We start from the raw sequence: 19,283 nt of genomic DNA on the forward strand, positions 1-19,283 counted from the left end.
CATTTGCACAGCCGGCCGGAATAAAACTAACAGAAGGTAACTAACACTTTGGGAGCCAGAGAAAAGGGACGGGAGAAGCCAGCAGCCCCACAACATTGGTAATAACTGGTGTTTATGTGGTGCCTTCCAGCAAGCCCAATGCAGTTGGCACCAATTAGGTGCGTCACTGAATGCATGTGCGTCCCTCTGGAATGGCTGAGGAGCTGCTTTCTAGCCAGAAAACAATGTGATGACCTAAAGATTGTATAACGGGGTCACTAGTGGCTTTAGCTGTCCAGGAGTCCCCCACCCGCCTTCTCCCTGCTCGGTAAAAAAACCACATCCACACTTCATGGGGTCTGCTGTGTACTACGGTTATTTCTGCTTCATCCCCCAGAGCCTAGGACAATTCCGGGTGCCTAACAGGTGCTTAATAATTGTTCAAAGAATAAATGTGTATATCATATAACTGCTAAATTGCAACGTGGGCAACTGTAAAAATCGTGGGATCATATTGGAAAATGCATTAAGTGGTTACCACAATGATAGTCAATGAAGGGTAAAGAATGTCAGCTGTAATTATTACATAGATGCAATTGCTATTAATCATATGTACGGAGGTGGTAGGTTTAGAATCGTATAATAAACGAGAGACAAGTTATCACAACCCTAAAAGAATAATCAGAGATCAGGAAGGAGTGTGTAACAAGCAAATGTGTATAATCTGTGATAAGACATTCCAACGTGTCTTCCCCAAAGAGAACATTTTAACATTTTGCTTCCTTAATTTTCATTACAAATAAGTATTATCAATTCAGTGAGGAGGCATAAATATGAAATGTTCTGTGTTGATTTATTCATTTTTTTTTATAACATCTCTTCTAGGAAGGAAGGATAAGAGGCCCCAGGGATGCTCATTTTATCCAAAAGAAACAGGACACATGTCCTGCCACACGAAGCCCACCAGTGGCAGAGCAAGGATCTGGTGGGTCCCAATGAAGAGACCGACCCAGGACAGCACCAGGAAAGCTCAGAGTCTCCTTCCTCAGTGTTTTATAATAGATTGTTGTCGTAGGTCTGGAAACTGCTCTTGGGAGCAATGTGCTTGTCCACATGAGATAGTTTATCTCTTCTATTTGGCAAGTGAGAAAATGTAATTTTCTCTGTGTGATGAGTATGGGTGAGTGGTTCATGCATAGTGAGTTTCCATCCTCCAAATTGTGGGACAAGAGACTGTGAAGTATGCATTTTAACAAGTGTCCATTACCTTACAATGCCAGGGGAATGAATAGGCGCTGGACATCTATATGGGTGCTCTCCACTGCGTTCATGTCAGCTGGTGTCATTCTTCTATGGATTCTGCTGTCAGAGATTGAGCTATTTCTTATTTTTACCCCAGAGGGAAGATGCCTAAAGACACAGCTGGCATGGTAGGTGTCAATCAGCAGAAAATAACTCCATAGACCTCAGGAATTAGGAAGTTCGCCAGGTCATTCTGATTTATGACTTCTTTTTCTTGGGGGGGGGTGCCTAAAATGTACTAGCATTTCCCCACTGCCTGCGACTGGACACCAGATGCTGTAACTGAGCCAGTGGTCCCAACATCTGCAGTGGCCCTGGAAGATATGGGGTCCATCGAGCAGGAAAGTACCCTGTCTGCCTTGCTTAGGGTATTTAGATATAATCTTTTATAATATCTTGCTGGCTAAACTCATCTCTGATACCCATTTTTGACTCATGCTTAGGTAGAAGAGGGGAGGCAACTTAGATTATTTAATACTGTTTTCCCTCATCTCACCCCTTCTGCTCCCAGGAGGAGATGGCATCAGGGCCAATGACTTTGCATGTGGCCTCTCTTCCAGGGGCAAGCACTGGCCGTGTTTGAGGAACCCCCTGGACCATGACTTCTAGATGATGGAGCTCCCGCAGCAGCCAGGTGCCTTTGGGGGGGAGTCTATTTATCTAATTCATTCATTCTCTCTCTCTGTCTCTCCCCCCTCCCCCCTTTTTTTCCCTCCCTTTCTTCTTATAGGTCTAGCCTGTCTATCTCGGAAGATGAGACAGGCCTGTAGATATTCTCACAGTCTGGGACCTGAGGCCTAGAGATTAGAGGTCGCACTGTCTTCATTCTCACTTCAGGCTGCTCTGGAAATACCTTTCTTGGCTAGCATAGAGATAAGATTCAAGATGCAGGCACAGAATTGGGGAAAGGAAGAAACAGGCTATTTGGTTTGCTTGGCTCTAGCTATAGGCTAGTGATTCCGAACCTGCACTCTTGCTAGAATCACCTATGAAATCTTTCAGTGCACTGAGAAAATGAGTAGATGACTACAGTGGCCACTTACCAACATCTGCCCTGTTTATCATATTCTGCCTTCTGCCCTTGTCTTAGTCCCTTTGTGCTGCTCTAACAAACTACCTGAGACTGGGTAATTTATAAAAAAATAAATTTATATTTCTCACAGTTCTGGAGTCTGGGAGTCCAAGATCAAGGCACCAGCAGGTTTGGTTGCCTGGTGAGGGCTGCTCTCTGCTCCCAAGATGGTGCCTTGGGGCTGCAGCCTCGGGAGGAGAAGAAGGCTGGGTCCTCACATGGCAGAAGGCAGAAGGGCAAGAAGGTCAAACATCGCCTGAAGCCTCGTTTATAAGAGCCTGGATCTCATTCACTGGGGAGGGAGCCCTCATGACCTAATCACCTCTTAAAGGCCTCATTTAAGAGGCCATTAATACCATCACCTTGGCCATTAAGTTTCAACACCTGAATTTTGGAGGGGAAACATTCAAACCATAGCACTCCTCAAGCCATAAAGAAACCATCCTTGCTCTATGTAAACACCCTCCACTGTGTACAACATCTCATTCCCCTCTCATTTATGTAAGGACATCATTCTATAAATGCTCCGCTCTCTTTTGGACCACGAGTTTTTCCTGACTGCTGGGTCACAGCAGCAGCTTTCAAACATGGTTTAAGGTCTCCTATCTTTAAAAAAAAAATACTCTTTTGACTCCATTCTCCTCCAGCTTCTGCCCCAACTCTCTTCTCTCTCTCTCTTTTTTTTTTTTATTACTTTTCTTAGAGATGAGGTCTTGCTCTCTTGCCCATACTGGAGTGCAGTGATGTGATCATAGCTCATTGTAACCTCCAACTCCCAGGCTCAAGTGATCCTCCTGCCTTAGCCTCCTGAGTAGGTAGGACTACAGGTGAGGTAGAGATGGGGTTTCATTCTTGCTCAGGCTGGTCTTGAACTCCTAACCTCAAGCAATCCTTCCGCCTCAGCTTCCCAAAGTGCTAGGATTATAGGCGTGAGCCACCACACCCAGCCTTTCTTCTCCCCTTTATTACAAAACCTGGCAGAGCAGAACTTGCCTCTCCTCCCTGTGTCTACTTCCTTTCCTCCCATTTTCTCTTTAACCTGTTCCAATCATCACTCCATGGAAACCACTCTGGTCAAGATCATCAGAGAACTCCATGTTTTTAAGTCTAATCATCAGTTCTCAGGCTTTGTCTTACTTGACCTATCTAGCATTCAACATAGTTCATCACTCCTTTCTTCCTGAAATACTTTTCTATCCATGTGATTCCCAAGACACTTCTGATTTTCATTCAACCTTGATGGCCCTTCAGGGAACAATAAATGCTAGCTACTCAAGACAACACAGCAAAGAGCATACAGAATGGAAAAGTACTAAAGCCATTTCCACCAAATTCAGGAACAAGACAGATGCTTGCTATCACCGCTATTATTAACACTGTTTTAGAGACTAAAATAAAGCAGGAAGACATGAAAATGAAATAGTAGATATGAGTGTTGAAAAGGGAAAAAGTCTTTATTTGTAGATACTATAATTGTACAACTAACAACCTTAAGACTCCGGTTCTTTTATACATTAGATTTTAGAATTAATAATTCTAAAACTATTAGAATGAATAAAACAATGTGGTAATATGGCTAGAAATAATATAGAAAGAATCGATAAAACCAAAAGCTGGTGTTTTTTTTAAAAAAAGAACAATAAAATATGTAAGCTCCTTAGAAGCCTGATTGAGGAAAAAAAGAGAGAGAAAGAAAAAAATAAGCAATATTATCAATTTTTAAAAAGGTGATACAAGCATTGATTCAGAAGATATTCTAAAAAATATCAAGGAAAATTGAATGCAATTTCCTAGGAAGACATTTAAGGCAGTTGTTTCTATTTCTCATCAGACACAGTCTCTGCTTTCACAGAGCTCACAGTCTGATGAGGGATATAGATATTACATATACAAGTGACTGATTTTCCTTGTATGAAAGGTCTAACTGGGAGACCTAATCTCATCTGGGGGGGCAGGAAGCCTCCATGAGAGAGTAGAAATTAAGTTGGGTGGGAACAGAGCAAGGGAGGCTCAAGCACAGGGAACACAGTGAGGAAACACCCAGGAAAAGGTCAGAGCATCTGAAAGTATCCCACAGGCTAAAGGGCAGGGCAGGTGGCCAGGACAGCAGAGGATAGAGAGGCAGGGCACGAACTGTGCAAGGACATGTAGCCCATGGCAAGGATTTTGACCTTTGTCCTGAGTGTCCTGGGAAGCCCTTTCAGCATTTTGAGCAGGGAAGAGGTGAGTCCTTGCTGTGTGCATTACTTCCTGTGTAAGGTCTGCAAAGGTTGTAACCTCATAGCAAGGTGGCATTGTCCAGGATCGCTTGTCACTAGTGTCATTCAGTGATACCAGCCACTAATTCCCTCCTCTTCTCCATAACCCCCAAAAGTGCTCAATATCTTACAGGTTTCAGTGGGAATTCTGTGCCTTCAAGGCAAATTGACACAAGCGACTGGTATCTAGTAGTTTGGGGCGTATCTTGACTTTCACTTGATTCCCGCAGGCTGGGCAGACCTTTCAGCCTAACTTCCCAGAAGTTTCTCAACTGGCTTGGACCATCCCAGCATTCTCTTCTTCCATTTCAACCTATGATAGATAAGACCTTGCCAAAATTCTAACTACGTGTTCCCTACCCTGAGTCCTCACCTCACCCAGTCCTGTGTTTTTCAAACTACAGATCATAACCTATTATGGGCTGTGAAATCAGCTAAGCAGATCATGCCAGCATTCCTGAAACAATGAAATAGAATAGAATAGAAACTAGCAGAGTTCATTGTAAGTGGTAAGAATATCACTTTATGACATTTTAATTTCAGATAAATCCGCTAGGGTGTGGATGTATGTGTGTGTGTGCACATACCATAGGTTTCACCATTAAATGGATATCTTAATTATGAGTCATGATCAAAAACAGCTTGAGATTCACCACCCTATTTCCTCCCCTTATCTGCTCTGTGTAGAAACGTGAGCTTACTGACTTACTGAGTCTTCTGTCTCACCTCAATTCATTTCTCCAAGTTGTTTTTATTCATCTCCTGACCTGTTAAAATACCCTGTTCCTGTCATACAAATAACCCACTGTTATTAGACTATATTTAAATTTTTCCCCTAATCATGATGTTTGAGTTTTTCCTCATCATGAATGGTGGCTCAGGCTTAGTAAACTGTCCCATGGGCTGGACGCAGTGGTTCTTGCTGAGGTGGGAGGATTGCTCAAGGTCAGGAGTTCAAAACCAGCCTGAGCAAGAGTGAGACCCCGTCTCTACTAAAAATAGAAAGAAATTGAGTGTCCAACTAAAAATATATAGAAAAAATAAATTAGCCAGGCATGGTGGCACATGCCTGTAGTCCCAGCTACTAGGGAGGCTGAGACAGGAGGATTGCTTGACCCCAGGAGTTGGAGGGTGCTGTGAGCTAGGAGGATGCCACAGCACTCTAGCCCAGGCAATAGAGCGAGACTCTGTCTCAAAAAAAAAAAAAAAGTGTCCCATGGTTTGATGAATAAATAACTCGTACCCACAAGGACATAAAACTCATTGCCTGTGTCTTGTTGGTACCTAGTTGAGCTAACCAGCCTCAGAGGGGCTGGTTAGCCACTTCATCCTTCAATTCTAAAAGCCTTCATGAAGTATACATTATTGTTCTAGTTTCTCCAACAACATTATGCCATGCTAGTACAGACCCTGGCATGCAAGAGCCTAGAAGACAATTGATCTAATATTGGCCCTAGTCAATCAATTATCAATGCTTACTATTAATACATGATGCTTAGAGCAGTGTTCTGTGTTTACACCCTTGATGGTTATAACCCACTGGACAAAGACTGTCAGTTGGAACTTTTAAAACTTGGTCTGTTTGTTCTCTTCCTGTGCCATCTTCCCTCCCCACCCCCAGGTCAGCATGTTCATGGCCCCAGCATTTCTAAACATGGATGTGGATTTGACAGATAAGGAAAACTGTCTCTTGCCATCTCCATCAACACTCAGTAAATGTGGAATTGGATCACTATCTCCAACCACCCCTCAACTCTCCTGATGCCGGCGAGAAATGCACTGCTATAATTGCCAAAATGAGCACCACATGGTTTTGTTGTTGTTGTTTACATGAACTAAAAAACCTAAAGGGACATTTAAGAGTTTGTTTCTAAGTGCTGAGATAATTTTTGCTTCAAAAATCGAAAATTGGCCAGGCATGGTAGCTCACGCCTGTAATCCTAGCACTCTGGGAGGCCAAGGTGGACGGATTGCTCAAGGTCAGGAGTTCGAAACCAGCCTGAGCAAGAGCGAGACCCCATCTTTACTATAAATAGAAAGAAATTAATTGGCCAATTAATATATATAGAAAAATTAGCCAGGCATGGTGACGCATGCCTGTAGTCCCAGCTACTCAGGAGGCTGAGGCAGGAGGATCGCTTGAGCCCAGGAGTTTGAGGTTGCTGTGAGCTAAGCTGATGCCACGGCATTCACTCTAGCCTGGGCAACAGAGTGAGACTCTGTCTCAAAAAAAAAAAATTGAAAATTGTTTCTGGCCCTGTAGAGAACACCGTCTTAAAATGACTAGATAATTTGGAAGAAACTCTAGTGTCTGTGACCCTTACCATACCTCCAAGCTGGCCTCAGTCTGTGCATTAGAAATTTTACTAGTAATTTCTTATGATTAGCCTAGCTTATGTGAGTAATTTTTATGGAAAAAAAATTTGTCCCTGAGTAGGTTAAATATAAATGTGTTTTTAATAGTTTTAATATAAATAACACACAAGTCTTTAGTGAAAGCATAATGAATTCCAGTTATTTCACTAGAGCAATCAGTCAACTAGCCAAGATCAGAAGACTCAGCTAACTCAAGAATATAACAACCTAAAATCTTTTAGGAAGTGCCATTACTTTGGGGAAAGAATTTAGATAAATCTGAGTCTACATAGAAGCTAGTGGTGGCCAGGAAATGTGTGACCCAAGAAAGAAATCAAGAAATGATGAATTTATTAGAAGCATTTACTCATGTTAGTCACCATCACTTATTTTTGTTTGTTTTACAGAATGCTCTAGTGTGTCAGTTACTTGCTGCCTATTGGTTAGTGGGATCGTGCTTGAAGTCTTCAAGAAAGTATGAATTACAATTTACCCTTGAACAACTTAGGGGTTAGGGGATCTGACCCTCATGAAGTCAAAAAATCTACATATAACTTGACTCCCCCAAAACTTAACTACTTATTGCTACTACAAATAGGCAATAACACATATTTTCTATGTTATATGTATTATACACTGTATTCTTACAATAAAGTAAGCTAGAGAAAAGAAAATGTTAAGAAAAATCATAAGGAAGAGAAAATATATTTACTGTTCATTTAGTGGAAGTGGATGGATCCTTCATCTTCACGGTCTTCATGTTGAGTGGGCTGAGGAGGAGGAAGAAGAGAAGGGATTGGTCTTGCTGTCTCAGGGGTGGCAGAGGTAGAAGAAAATCTATGTGTAAGTGGACCCACTCAGTTCAAACCTGTGTTGTTCAAGGGTGAGCTATACTTCAGTGTCATTTACTAGGAGGTGGCCAGCCTCGGGAAATCATTTCACAGAATAACAGTTCTCAGGAAGGTCCAGGTTCTAAAGCAAAGTAACTAATGATCATCTTTCTGTTTAGAATTACAAGTGGGACTTATTTATGAATTGTTAATACCCATTCCCCAGTTTGGTTTTATTTTCTGGAAGAAAATCTATTTATGCTTATTTATAGTTATGCCTGATTTATGCCCTGTCGATTAAAGAAAGGGACTTTGTAAAAGAAAAAGAATAATAAAAGGCAATTTGCAAGATTAAAAAAATATGAAACTATAAAGCACTCTGCTAAATTTTGGTACATCAGTCTCAGTTTAGAATTATCCTCAGTGTTTTATTAAATAAGGACAGCTGCTGTCCAATTCTGGCAAAGATGAAGAAAGTCTCTGCCTAATATCGGCAGATGTGGTTGATAATAATAGACTTCTCCTTAGCTGTCACAGAGTTGCTTTCCCCTAACTCCAAAGGAACCTAGCTGACAAGAAAAACAATGTTCCAATTAAAATGTGCACAAAGTCTGTGATGGATTAAGTTGGTGCCAAAGACACTTAGGAAATTCAATTGAGGAGGATCAAGGCTTTGATTATGCTTGCTTGAATCTTCAAGAGGAAGACAGGCAAAAAAATCCATGCAATGACAATTTAGCATGATTAAAGAGCACTGGATTGAGGGTCTGGTATGCAGCATTCTACCGCTAACTAGCTATGTGACATTCAGTGGGGTGCTTCCCCTCTCTGGGTTGTGGTTTTCTCATCTGCAAAATGGGGGTGCTCCCCTGCTGTATCAGACATCTCTTATGCATCACCTCAGATCCTGTGGCCTCACCTTATTTGAGCTGGCCACTTCAGGGACTGTCCTTACTCAGGTACACCCAACAGAACCTCAACTCTTAGTCATGCTGTGTACCTCTAACCTCCTGCTCTGGGGCTCACCTGTTGCTTTTGAAGTATGAGATGCACAAGACTCAGTGGGCACCCTTACATATAATGGAAGGGTGAAGTTTTAACCAGTGAGCTCTGGAGCCAGCAGATAAATTCTTTTCATCTTCTCCCTGGACACAGATTGTCTTGAGATACAAGAAGCTCTGGCAAGATTAGGCAATCAGTGGAGCTCAATACCAAGTGCTGGCTGGCTCCTTAATATGCTTGTGTCTTTTCTCTCCTCACTTCCCTGCCCTGGTCCCCTTTCCCCTCACTACTGCTCTCCTGGCATTGACTACACTCCCTACTAATATAGAAAAGATGAGCTTTTATCTTAGGATCTGCTTCAGGGGATTCCAGGGTAAGATACCAAGATAAACTCTGTTCATCATGTCCTAAAGATTGCTGGAGATACTCAGCCCCCAAGCCCACCCACCCCACCACGAGGACCACAAAGCAGAAATCAAATTCTTTGTCTTATATAATGTCTTTTCATGTAAGGTTCATTTAAAACAAACAAAAGTTATGATGTTAAAACACAGTTAAGCCGGGCGCGGTGGCTCACGCCTGTAATCCTAGCTCTCTGGGAGGCTGAGGCGGGCGGATTGCTCGAGGTCAGGAGTTCGAAACCAGCCTGAGCAAGAGCGAGACCCCGTCTCTACTATAAATAGAAAGAAATTAATTGGCCAACTAATATATATATAAAATTAACCAGGCATGGTGGCGCATGCCTGTAGTCCCAGCTACTCGGGAGGCTGAGGCAGCAGGATTGCTTGAGCCCAGGAGTTTGAGGTTGCTGTGAGCTAGGCTGACGCCACGGCACTCACTCTAGCCTGGGCAACAAAGCGAGACTCTGTCTCAAAAAAAAAAAAAAAAAAAACACAGTTAAAAGCTCTTGGAGTAGGTAATATTGGGGCAAGTTTGGGAAAAGCCATCACAGAGGAGAAAGTGGGTTTCTGATGCCTGAGGCATCTCTCTCTCTCTCTCTACACACACACACACACACACACACACACCAGGAGGGTAGCTGGACCCTGAGCTGGAGATACAGGGAATCTGTGTTTGTGCTTGATGTTCCCCTGAAGCAAGTCAAATGGCAAGACGATCAAGGAGTGAATTGAAAACTACCGATTGCAGCAACTCTCTCCAATGTCCATGCAAACCCTACTCTCCCCCTTTTTCCTAATAAAACAACACTGATTTGTTCAGGTTGCGGTCCCCTGAACTCAGGAGGTTAACACTTTTCCAGACCTCCAGAGGATAAATCATGATTGGCTTCAAGCCTGATATGTGACCCAGTTCTGGCTAATGAAAGCTAGTAGGAGGCCTGCTAAAGAGACCTCCCTTCTAGAATAAAAAAAAAAAAAAAAAAAAATGCAAAGAGGGAGAGGTTGCCTGGTTCTTTCTTTCTTGAATGTGGGTATGACGCCTAGTGCTACAGCAGCCACATGGTGATCTTGAGGTAACAAGCATGAAGGAAAAGCAAAGAGAATCTCAGAGATGCTGGGTCTAGCATCAGTGTGCTACCAAACCGATTTCGGCAGCTGTGTGTTGTCTTGTGTGTGAGAAAAATACATCCTTATTTCAGTTATTGTCAGAAGGGTTTTCTGTTACTTATAGCCAAAATCATTCCTGAGCTTAGGAAGATGTGGTAGAGAACCAGGAGGACAAACAAGAAAAAGATTCAGAAGTCAAAGAAATAGAGTTTTTGAGGAAGAAGGAGTCGCTGACAGTACAAATGCTACAGAGAAGTAACAAAAATAGAGAGGGGTAGCTTTAAGATAAATATTGTTCCTAGAGACAAAGACATTTTGCAATGATAAGAGGGTCAATACATCACAAAGACATAACAATGACTTGAAAAAACTATAAACCAACTATACCTAACCAACTTATATAGAACACCCCACCTAATGACAGCAGAATACACATCCCTCTCAAGTGCACATGGAACTTTCTCCAGGATAGACCACGTTAGGTTACCAATAAGTTTCAATAAATTTAAAAAGATTGAAATCAGACAATCTACAACCACAATGGACTGAAGCTAGAACTCAATAACGGAAGGAAAATGGGAACATTCACAAATATTTGGAAATTACATACTCAAAGAAGAAATCACAAGGGAAATTAGAAAATATTTTAAGATGAATCAAAATTACTATACAAATACAAAGATTTATGGGATGCTGTTAAAGCTGTGCTCAGAGGGAAATTGATAGCAAATTAATAACCTAACCTTCCACCTTAACAAATTAGAAAAACAAAAGCAAACTAAGTTAAAAATAAGTGGAAGGAAGAAAATTATAAAGATAAGAGCAGAGATAAATCAAATAGACAATAGAAAAACAATAGAAAGAACAAATGAAAATGAAAGTTGGTTTTCAGAAAAGATCAAAATTGACAAATCTTTAGCTAGACTAAGAAACAGAGAAGACTCAAATTACTAAAATAAAGAATGAAGGTTGACATTACTACCAATCTTACAGAAATAAGGGTTAGAATACTGTAGTTATTAATAATTATTGTAATATAATCTTGTCTCAGCATCTATTTTAAACATAAGTTTAACTTTCTGCTACCAGAAGTAGTGCTTAGTCACCTTTGACACAATTCCCAGTTCTCCATCTCCTTTCAATTCTTCAATGTGGTAAATCCAGATATCTACTTTGTATTTAATACAACCACCTCCTGGTGACCACCTCCCTATGGAACAGCTAGATACAACCTACTTAGCCTTCCCTACCCTGCATGGACTGCCCAGAAATGCCACATTGACCACCTCTCACACAACAGGACTTCAGAGAACTAGTGCAATTAATTTCCATGCAGGAAACCTGCTTGGGTAATGCCATAGACCCCAATAAAGGCTTTAGCTTGCAGGTCCCTCTCTTTCTCTCTGGCACCCCATATGTTAGTTAAGCTCCCAGCTTTCTCCAGACTTCCCATCAGCACCCCTACTTCTCTGGATTCTGTAGGTGATAAATTTCTTGTGTTTCCTGCATTTTCATTTCAAATCCTCATTGTGTTTCACCTGACACCCAAACTTAACTCTCCTCAAGGTCAGGGCTCTCCTAGAGAGTGGCCATCTTGGTCCACAATCATCTCCTGTGGACCTCTATCAGGGCAGGGCAAGAGTTTATAGCCACTTTCTAGAAAGAGAACCCAAGACCAAATTAGGGGAAAACATAAATACTATGAATGGTTGTACACTAACAAATTAAATAACCTAGGTGAAATGGACAAACTCCTAGAACATACAAACTATCAAAACTTACTCAAGAAGAAATAGAAATTCTGAATAGATGTATTAATATAATGAATGGGGAGATTGATTCAGTAATCAAAAAACTTCCAACAAAGAAAAGCCCAGGAACAGATGGCTCACTGGTGAATTCAATTGTTTAAAGAAAGATTACCATCAATCATTCTCAAACTCCTCCAAAAATAGAGCAAGATGGAAAACCTCCTAACTCATTCTAAGAGACTAATATTACCCCAATTTCCAAGCCAAACAAAGCTATAATAAGGGAAAAAAAAGTACAGACCAATATCCCTTATGAATATATATGCAAAAGTCTTCAACAAAATATTAACTAAATACAGCAGCATAATAAAAAGATTATATACCATGGCCAAATGGAACTTATCTCAAGAACGCAATGGTGATTCAGCATACAAAAATCAATGCAGTAGACTATGTTAACAAAATAAAGGGGGGGAAGTGCTTGATCATCTCAACTGATGTATAAAAATCACCTGACAAATCCAAAAACTCTTCATTATAAAAATGTTCAACAAACTAACACCAGAAAGGAGCTTCCTCAGCCTGAAAAAGGGAATCTATATAATTCCCACAGCTAATATCATGCTTAATTGTGAAAGACTAAAAGCTTTACCCCTGTGATCAAGAACAAGACAAAGACATTTGTCCTTACCATTTGTATTCAACATTGTACTGGAAGTTTTGTCCAGGGCAACTAGGTAAGAAAAAGCGATAAAAGTCATCCAAATTGGAAATGAACAAGTAAAACTCTCTATTCACAAATGACACATTCTTATATAGGTCGAACACCCCAAATCTGAAATCCAAAATGCTCTAAAATCTGAAACTTTTTGAGTATTGACATGATGCTCAAAGGAAACGCTCATTGGAACATTTTAAATTTTGGATTTTGGGATTTGGGATGTTTAACTGGTAAGTATAATGTAAATATTCCAAAAATCAAAAAAATCCAAAATCCAAAACACTTCCTCTCCCAAGCATTTCAAATAAGGAACATTGAACCTATATATAGAAAAACCCTAAAGTGTTGATTTAAAAAAACCTATTAGAGGCCGGGCGTAGTGGCTCACGCCTGTAATCCTAGTACTTTGGGAGGCCGAGGCGGGTGGATTGCTCGAGGTCAGGAGTTCGAAACCCGCCTGAGCAAGAGCTAGACCCAGTCTCTACCATAAATAGAAAGAAATTAATTGGCCAACTAATATGTATAGAAAAAATTAGCCGGGCATGGTGGTGCATGCCTGTGGTCCCAGGCTACTTGGGAGGCTCAGGCAGAAGGATCACTTGAGCCCAGTCACTTGAGCCCAGGAGTGTGAGGTTGCTGTGATAGGCTGACGCCACGGCACTCACTCTAGCCTGGGCAACAAAGTGAGACTCTGTCTCAAAAAAAAATAATAAAATAAAATAAAAATAAATAAATAAAAAATAAATAAATAAATCTATTAGAACTAATAAACAAATTCAGCTAAGTCTGAAAATATAAGATCAACACACACAAATCAGTAGTATTTTCATATACTAGCAATGAACAATCTGAAAATGAACTTAAGAAAATAAATCCACTTAAAATAGTATCAAAAGAATAAAATGCTCAGAAATAAATTTTACCAAGGAGGTGTTAGAACTTGTATGCTGAAAACTATAAAACATTGTAGGAAATTAAAGAAGACCTAAATAAATGGAAGACATGTCATGTTCATGGATTGGAAGACAATATTGTTAAAATGGCAATATTGCCCAAATTAATCTATAGATTCAATGCAATCTGTGTGAAAATCCCAACATCTATTTTTACAGAAATGGAAAAACTTATGCTCAAATCCATATAGAATCACAAGGGACCCCAAGTATCCAAAGCAACTTGAAAAAGAAGAGCAAAGCAGAAAGACTCATATTTCCTAGTTTCAAAACTTACTACAAAGCTACAGTAATCAAGACAGTGTGGCACTGGCATAAAGCTGGATATATAGATCAACAGAATAGAGAGTCCAGACATAAACCCATATATCTATGTTCAATTGGGTTTTGACATGGAATGCTAAGACCATTCAATGAGGGAAATAATAGTCTTTTCAACAAATGTTGCTGGAACAACTGGATATCCACATGTAAAAGAATGAATTTGGACCCTACCTCATACCATATAAAAATATTAACTCAGAATGGATTAACAACCTAAATAAATGTAACAGATAAAAACAAAACTCAAAGAAAACCTAAGAGTATCTCTTAAATGACCGTGGATTTGGCAATGGATTCTTAGATATGACACAAAAAAGCACAAGCAACAAAACAGAGAATAGATAAGTTGGAATTCATTAAAATATAAAACTTTTGCACATCAAACGACATCATCACAAAAGTGAGAATGGGAGTAAATATTTGAAAATCCTATATCTGATAAGGACCTAGTATCTGGAATATTTAAAGAACTCCTACAATTCAACAAAAAGACAAATAACCCAATTAAGAATTGGCAAAGTATTTGAATAAACATTATCCAAAGAAGATATAATAATATAAACATATTAATACAAATGAAAAGATACTCAACATCATTAGCCATTAGGAAAATGCAAATCAAAACTTAGGATTTTTATCTTATTATCAGAGGGTAATGACAGAAAAAAAATACTGAAATGATAAGTTTAGTAACTAAAATATTTCCTAGCTTTCAGCTTATGTGGAGAAGTTGTTGTGGAAGCCACCTATAAATCCATTTACAGAATTTATGGAGATACCTCTAAATAATGGAAGTCATTCAGAAGAATTCTTTTCCCATCTTAAATGTAGATCGGAGAAATATTTACCATCTTGTACCAGTGAAAGTCATCTCAGCTGGTATTCTCATTAATATCAGGGGAAATCTAATTTTCTGATTTCAGGGTTTCATGTTTTGTATATAATGTAAATTATTTGAAGCAAACACAGTATTCTTTCAAGGAAAAAAAAAAAACCACAATGAGATATCACTTCACACACGCTAGGATAGTTATGATCTTTTAAGTGGAAAATTACAAGTAATGGCAGGGGTGTAGAGAAATTAGAATTATAATACAGTGCTGATGAAAATGCAAATTGGTGTCATCAAGTGTGGGAAAAAAATTGGTGATTCTTCGAAAATTTAAACATAGAATACCATATGATTCAGCAATTTTGCTCCTAGGTATATACCCGAGAGAATTGAAAACAGGTCCTTAAACACACATTTGTATAATACACAAATGTTCATAGTAGAATTGTATACAATGGCCAAAAGGCAAAAACAAGTGTCCATCAACAGATGAATGGATAAATGGATGTGGTATATCCATACAATAGAATATTACTTGGCCATAAAAAGCAATGGAGTAGAGATACATGCTACAGCATAGATGAACCTACCTTCAAAACATTATGCTGTGTGAAACCATTAAGCCATATATTGTATGATTTCATTTACATGAAACATATGGAAGCAGCAAATCTGCAAAGACAGAAAAATTAGTGATTGCCAGAGGCTGGGGAGAAGAGGGAATGGGGAGACTGCTTTATGAGTACAGGGTTTCTTTTGGGGGTGGTAGAAATTTCTGGAATTAGATATTCGTGATGGTTGTACAACATTGTGTCTGTGCTAGAGATCACTGTATGGCACTCTTTAAAATGATTTAAATAGTGAATTTTATGTTACATGGATTTTGTCCTCAAAAATGCATGGGAAAATGGATTTTGTAGGCAGGATGCTGGGGCTTTGTTTTGATACAGTTTAATGAAGTCATTTTCCAATTTTCCCAGCAATTCTTCTTTTGCCTTTAGATACACATCTCAGTAATTCCAGGTCCGCAAGGATCATTATATAAGCTGGTCTATAATTAGAGGCCTGTTTCTGGGTGGCATTTGCCATGGCTCCTGATGGCAGGTTAGATTGTCACATGAAGTACATAGTTGTTTCCAACATCTCTCAAATGCAGTATCTCCAAAGCACAACCCTGATTTCTTTCCATTCTTGGTCTTCCTCCACCATGCTTACATCAGCAAAGGGCATTTCTGCATGCCATTTCGAACGGTTCCCTTACATCATATCCAATTAATCCCCATGTCCGGATGTTTGACCTCTTAAGTGGCTTTCAGATCTATTCACTTCTCTTCATTGTCACTGCCACCTTAGTTCAATATGCCATCATTTTTTTATCTGATCTCCTATAATAGACTGGTCTCGCCACCTGCTCTCTTAATTCTCTTCATTCTACTTTCCATACTTTATCCACTTGCATTTTTAAAATGCAAATCTAATTATTTCACTGTTAAAGACTTTAATTGGCTTCCCATTGCGCTTAGAATAAAAGCCTCAAATGTTGAACTGGTCCAGAAGGCTCTGTATGACCTGGCTCCTGCCCACCTTTCCAGCCTTTCCACCTGACTCACTCCACTCCAGTCCTGGAAGATTCTCTCCATTCTGTCTACCTCAGGGCAGTCGTACACATGCTCATCTTTTTCTAGAACCTTTTGCCTCCTCTCTTCTCTGCACTTACCCAGTCCTGTTCATTTTCAAAGCTCAGATGAAATGTCCCTTCCTAAAGGAAGTCTTTCTGGTCCTTTCAAACTCAACTAAGTTCCCTTGGGTGGGCTTTGGACCACTTCTTGCAAAGAAAAATACTCAGTTCTCAACAAGCTGTGGAAAATGCCTTTCGCGATTTCATTGCCACTTGGTCTCCAGGCTTCTTTGCTGCTGGCATAAACAAGTTACCATTAAGATGGCAAAACTGAGCCAGGTACAGTGGCTCATGCCTGTAATCCCAGCACTCTGGGAGGCCGAAGCGGGCGGATCATTCAAGGTCAGGAGTTCAAAACCAGCCTGAGCAAGAGCGAGACCCGGTCTCTACTAAAAATAGAAAGACATTAATTGACCAACTATATAAAGATATATAGAAAAAATTAGGCCAGGCACGGTGGCTCACGCCTGTAATCCTAGTACTCTGGGAGGCCAAGGCGGGCGGATTGCTCAAGGTCAGGAGTTCGAAACCAGTCTGAGCAAGAACGAGACCCTGTCTCTACTATAAATAGAAAGAAATTAATTGGCCAACTAATATATATAGAAAAAATTAGCCAGGCATAGTGGCACATGCCTGTAGTCCCAGCTACTCAGGAGGCTGAGGCAGGAGGATCAATTGAGCCCATGAGTTTGAGGTTGGTGTGAGCTAGGCTGACGCCACGGCACTCACTCTAGCTTGGGCAACAAAGTGAGACTCTGTCTCAAAAAAAGAAAAAATTAGCCAGGCATGGTGGTGCATGCCTATAGTCCCAGCTACTCAGGAGGCTGAAGCAGGATTGCTTGAGCCCAGGAGTTTGAGGTTGCTGTGAGCAAGACTGACACCACAGCACTCTAGCCCAGGCAACAGAGTGAGACTCTGTCTCAAAAAAAAAAAAAAAACAATGGCAAAACTGTGTTGATAGTTTAGGCAGCATACTTTGATTGATGCCTCTTGTTTGAGATATAATATTTCTGAGAGTTTCTGGGCTGGGAAATGGGACTATACTGTTGGTGGTGCATCTGGTTTCTGCAAAATATTGACCACTATGAACACTTAAGAGTCTCTGTGCAAAAGCACCTGATTAATGGAACCACCATGACCTGGAGATAGAGTTCTGGAGGAGTTCCTCAGGGCTCTGGCTTCAACCTGCTCCTGTCCCAAAACTGTCACCACTAAATTTAGCTGTCCTTGCATCTAGCCTATATTTTTTCATATTTCCCAAAGGCAAGATTTAATAAAGTTAAACAGTGATAAATATAAGGTCCAGTACTTTGGTTTGAAAAATCAGCTACACATCTATAATGCAAGAAAGATGTGGTTTAGCTAGAGAGTGATACTTTAAACCTCTTAAAATTTAATAATCATTTGCCTTCTTCTGAAAGGGTCCATATAGCAAGGGCTGCTGTTGGATGACGATGTCAGTGTTGCATGATCTCTGCTCCCACCTTGATATAAATCTATTAGTTTTATTATCAGCTATCAAGGACTGTGACTTGATCTCATTTCCCATAACAGACTAAGTATTTCCCTGAAGAGCTTTAAAGAAAGATGACTTTCTTTCTCAAGGACAGGGCAGGGGTATCTCTGTCTTATGCATTGCATTTGTCATCCAATGGCTAGATCAAAGTTAAACAGCCAAGAATACACATGAAACAAAACCATGGGAAGAAATCATATCTAAAGAAGTCCCCTGAATCTGTAGCATTCCTAAGAGCTTAAAGGCACTTTTCTCTCATCTCATTTGATCCTCGTCGACGCAAGCCCATGAGACAGACCTGGCAGGTGTCCCCAGCTGATGGATGGGAGGATCCAATAACCTGAGAGACACCAAGGCTGCCTGGCTTCTCAGTGTCAGAGCTGGGCCCAGAAGCCACGTTGCACCTTCAAGTTCAGCTCTCTACACACAAAACTGTCCTGCATGAATGTGTGCATAAAATATGTAGCTTAAAAATCAGGTCATCTTAGGAAAAGGAGTTCCTGGTTAAATAGTTAATTCAGTAACTATTACCTATTAATAGTTAATGAGCAGTAACTATTTAAGAGAGTCTGTTATGTGTGAATCACTGCTCCCACAGTGGCAGTGGAAGTAGAAGGGGTTACACGAGCCAGGAACTCGGACAGGGACAGGGCAGGCTCTCAAGCTAAGGAAGTGAGCAGGAGGAAGACAGAGTCCACCTGTGTAAGGCAGGATTGGGGCTGGACAAAAATTTAGACTCTATCTGCTCTGGTTGACTTCTTCACAAATTCAGAGGGAAGTGCCCAGAGGCTTGGTTTTATTTTTTTGAGAGAGGCTCTTGCTCTGTTGCCCAGGCTGGAGTGCAGTGGTGTCATCACAACTCATTGCAATCTCAAACTCCTGGGCTCAAGCGATCCTCCTACCGTAGCCTCCGGAGTAGCTGGGACTACAGGCATGCGCCACCATGCCCAGCTAGTTTTTCTGTTTTTTCATAGAGACAGGGTCTTACCCTTGTTCAGGCTGGTCTCGAACTCCTGCCTCAAGTAATCCTCCTGCCTCAGCCTCCCAGGATGCTAGGATTATAGGCCTGTTACTGCTGTTTTAAATGGAACCTTATCACATCAGCATTTCTGACACCTGTAACAGGCCATGGCTGAAAGCTCATTGGTTTCAGGGGCTGTTTCTCGAGTGCCCATCGATTCTGAATGCGTGAGCAGACCCTC

This window comes from Microcebus murinus, chromosome 17, assembly GCF_040939455.1.
Source record: "Microcebus murinus isolate Inina chromosome 17, M.murinus_Inina_mat1.0, whole genome shotgun sequence".
In the NCBI taxonomy this organism is placed as follows: Eukaryota; Metazoa; Chordata; class Mammalia; order Primates; family Cheirogaleidae; genus Microcebus; species Microcebus murinus.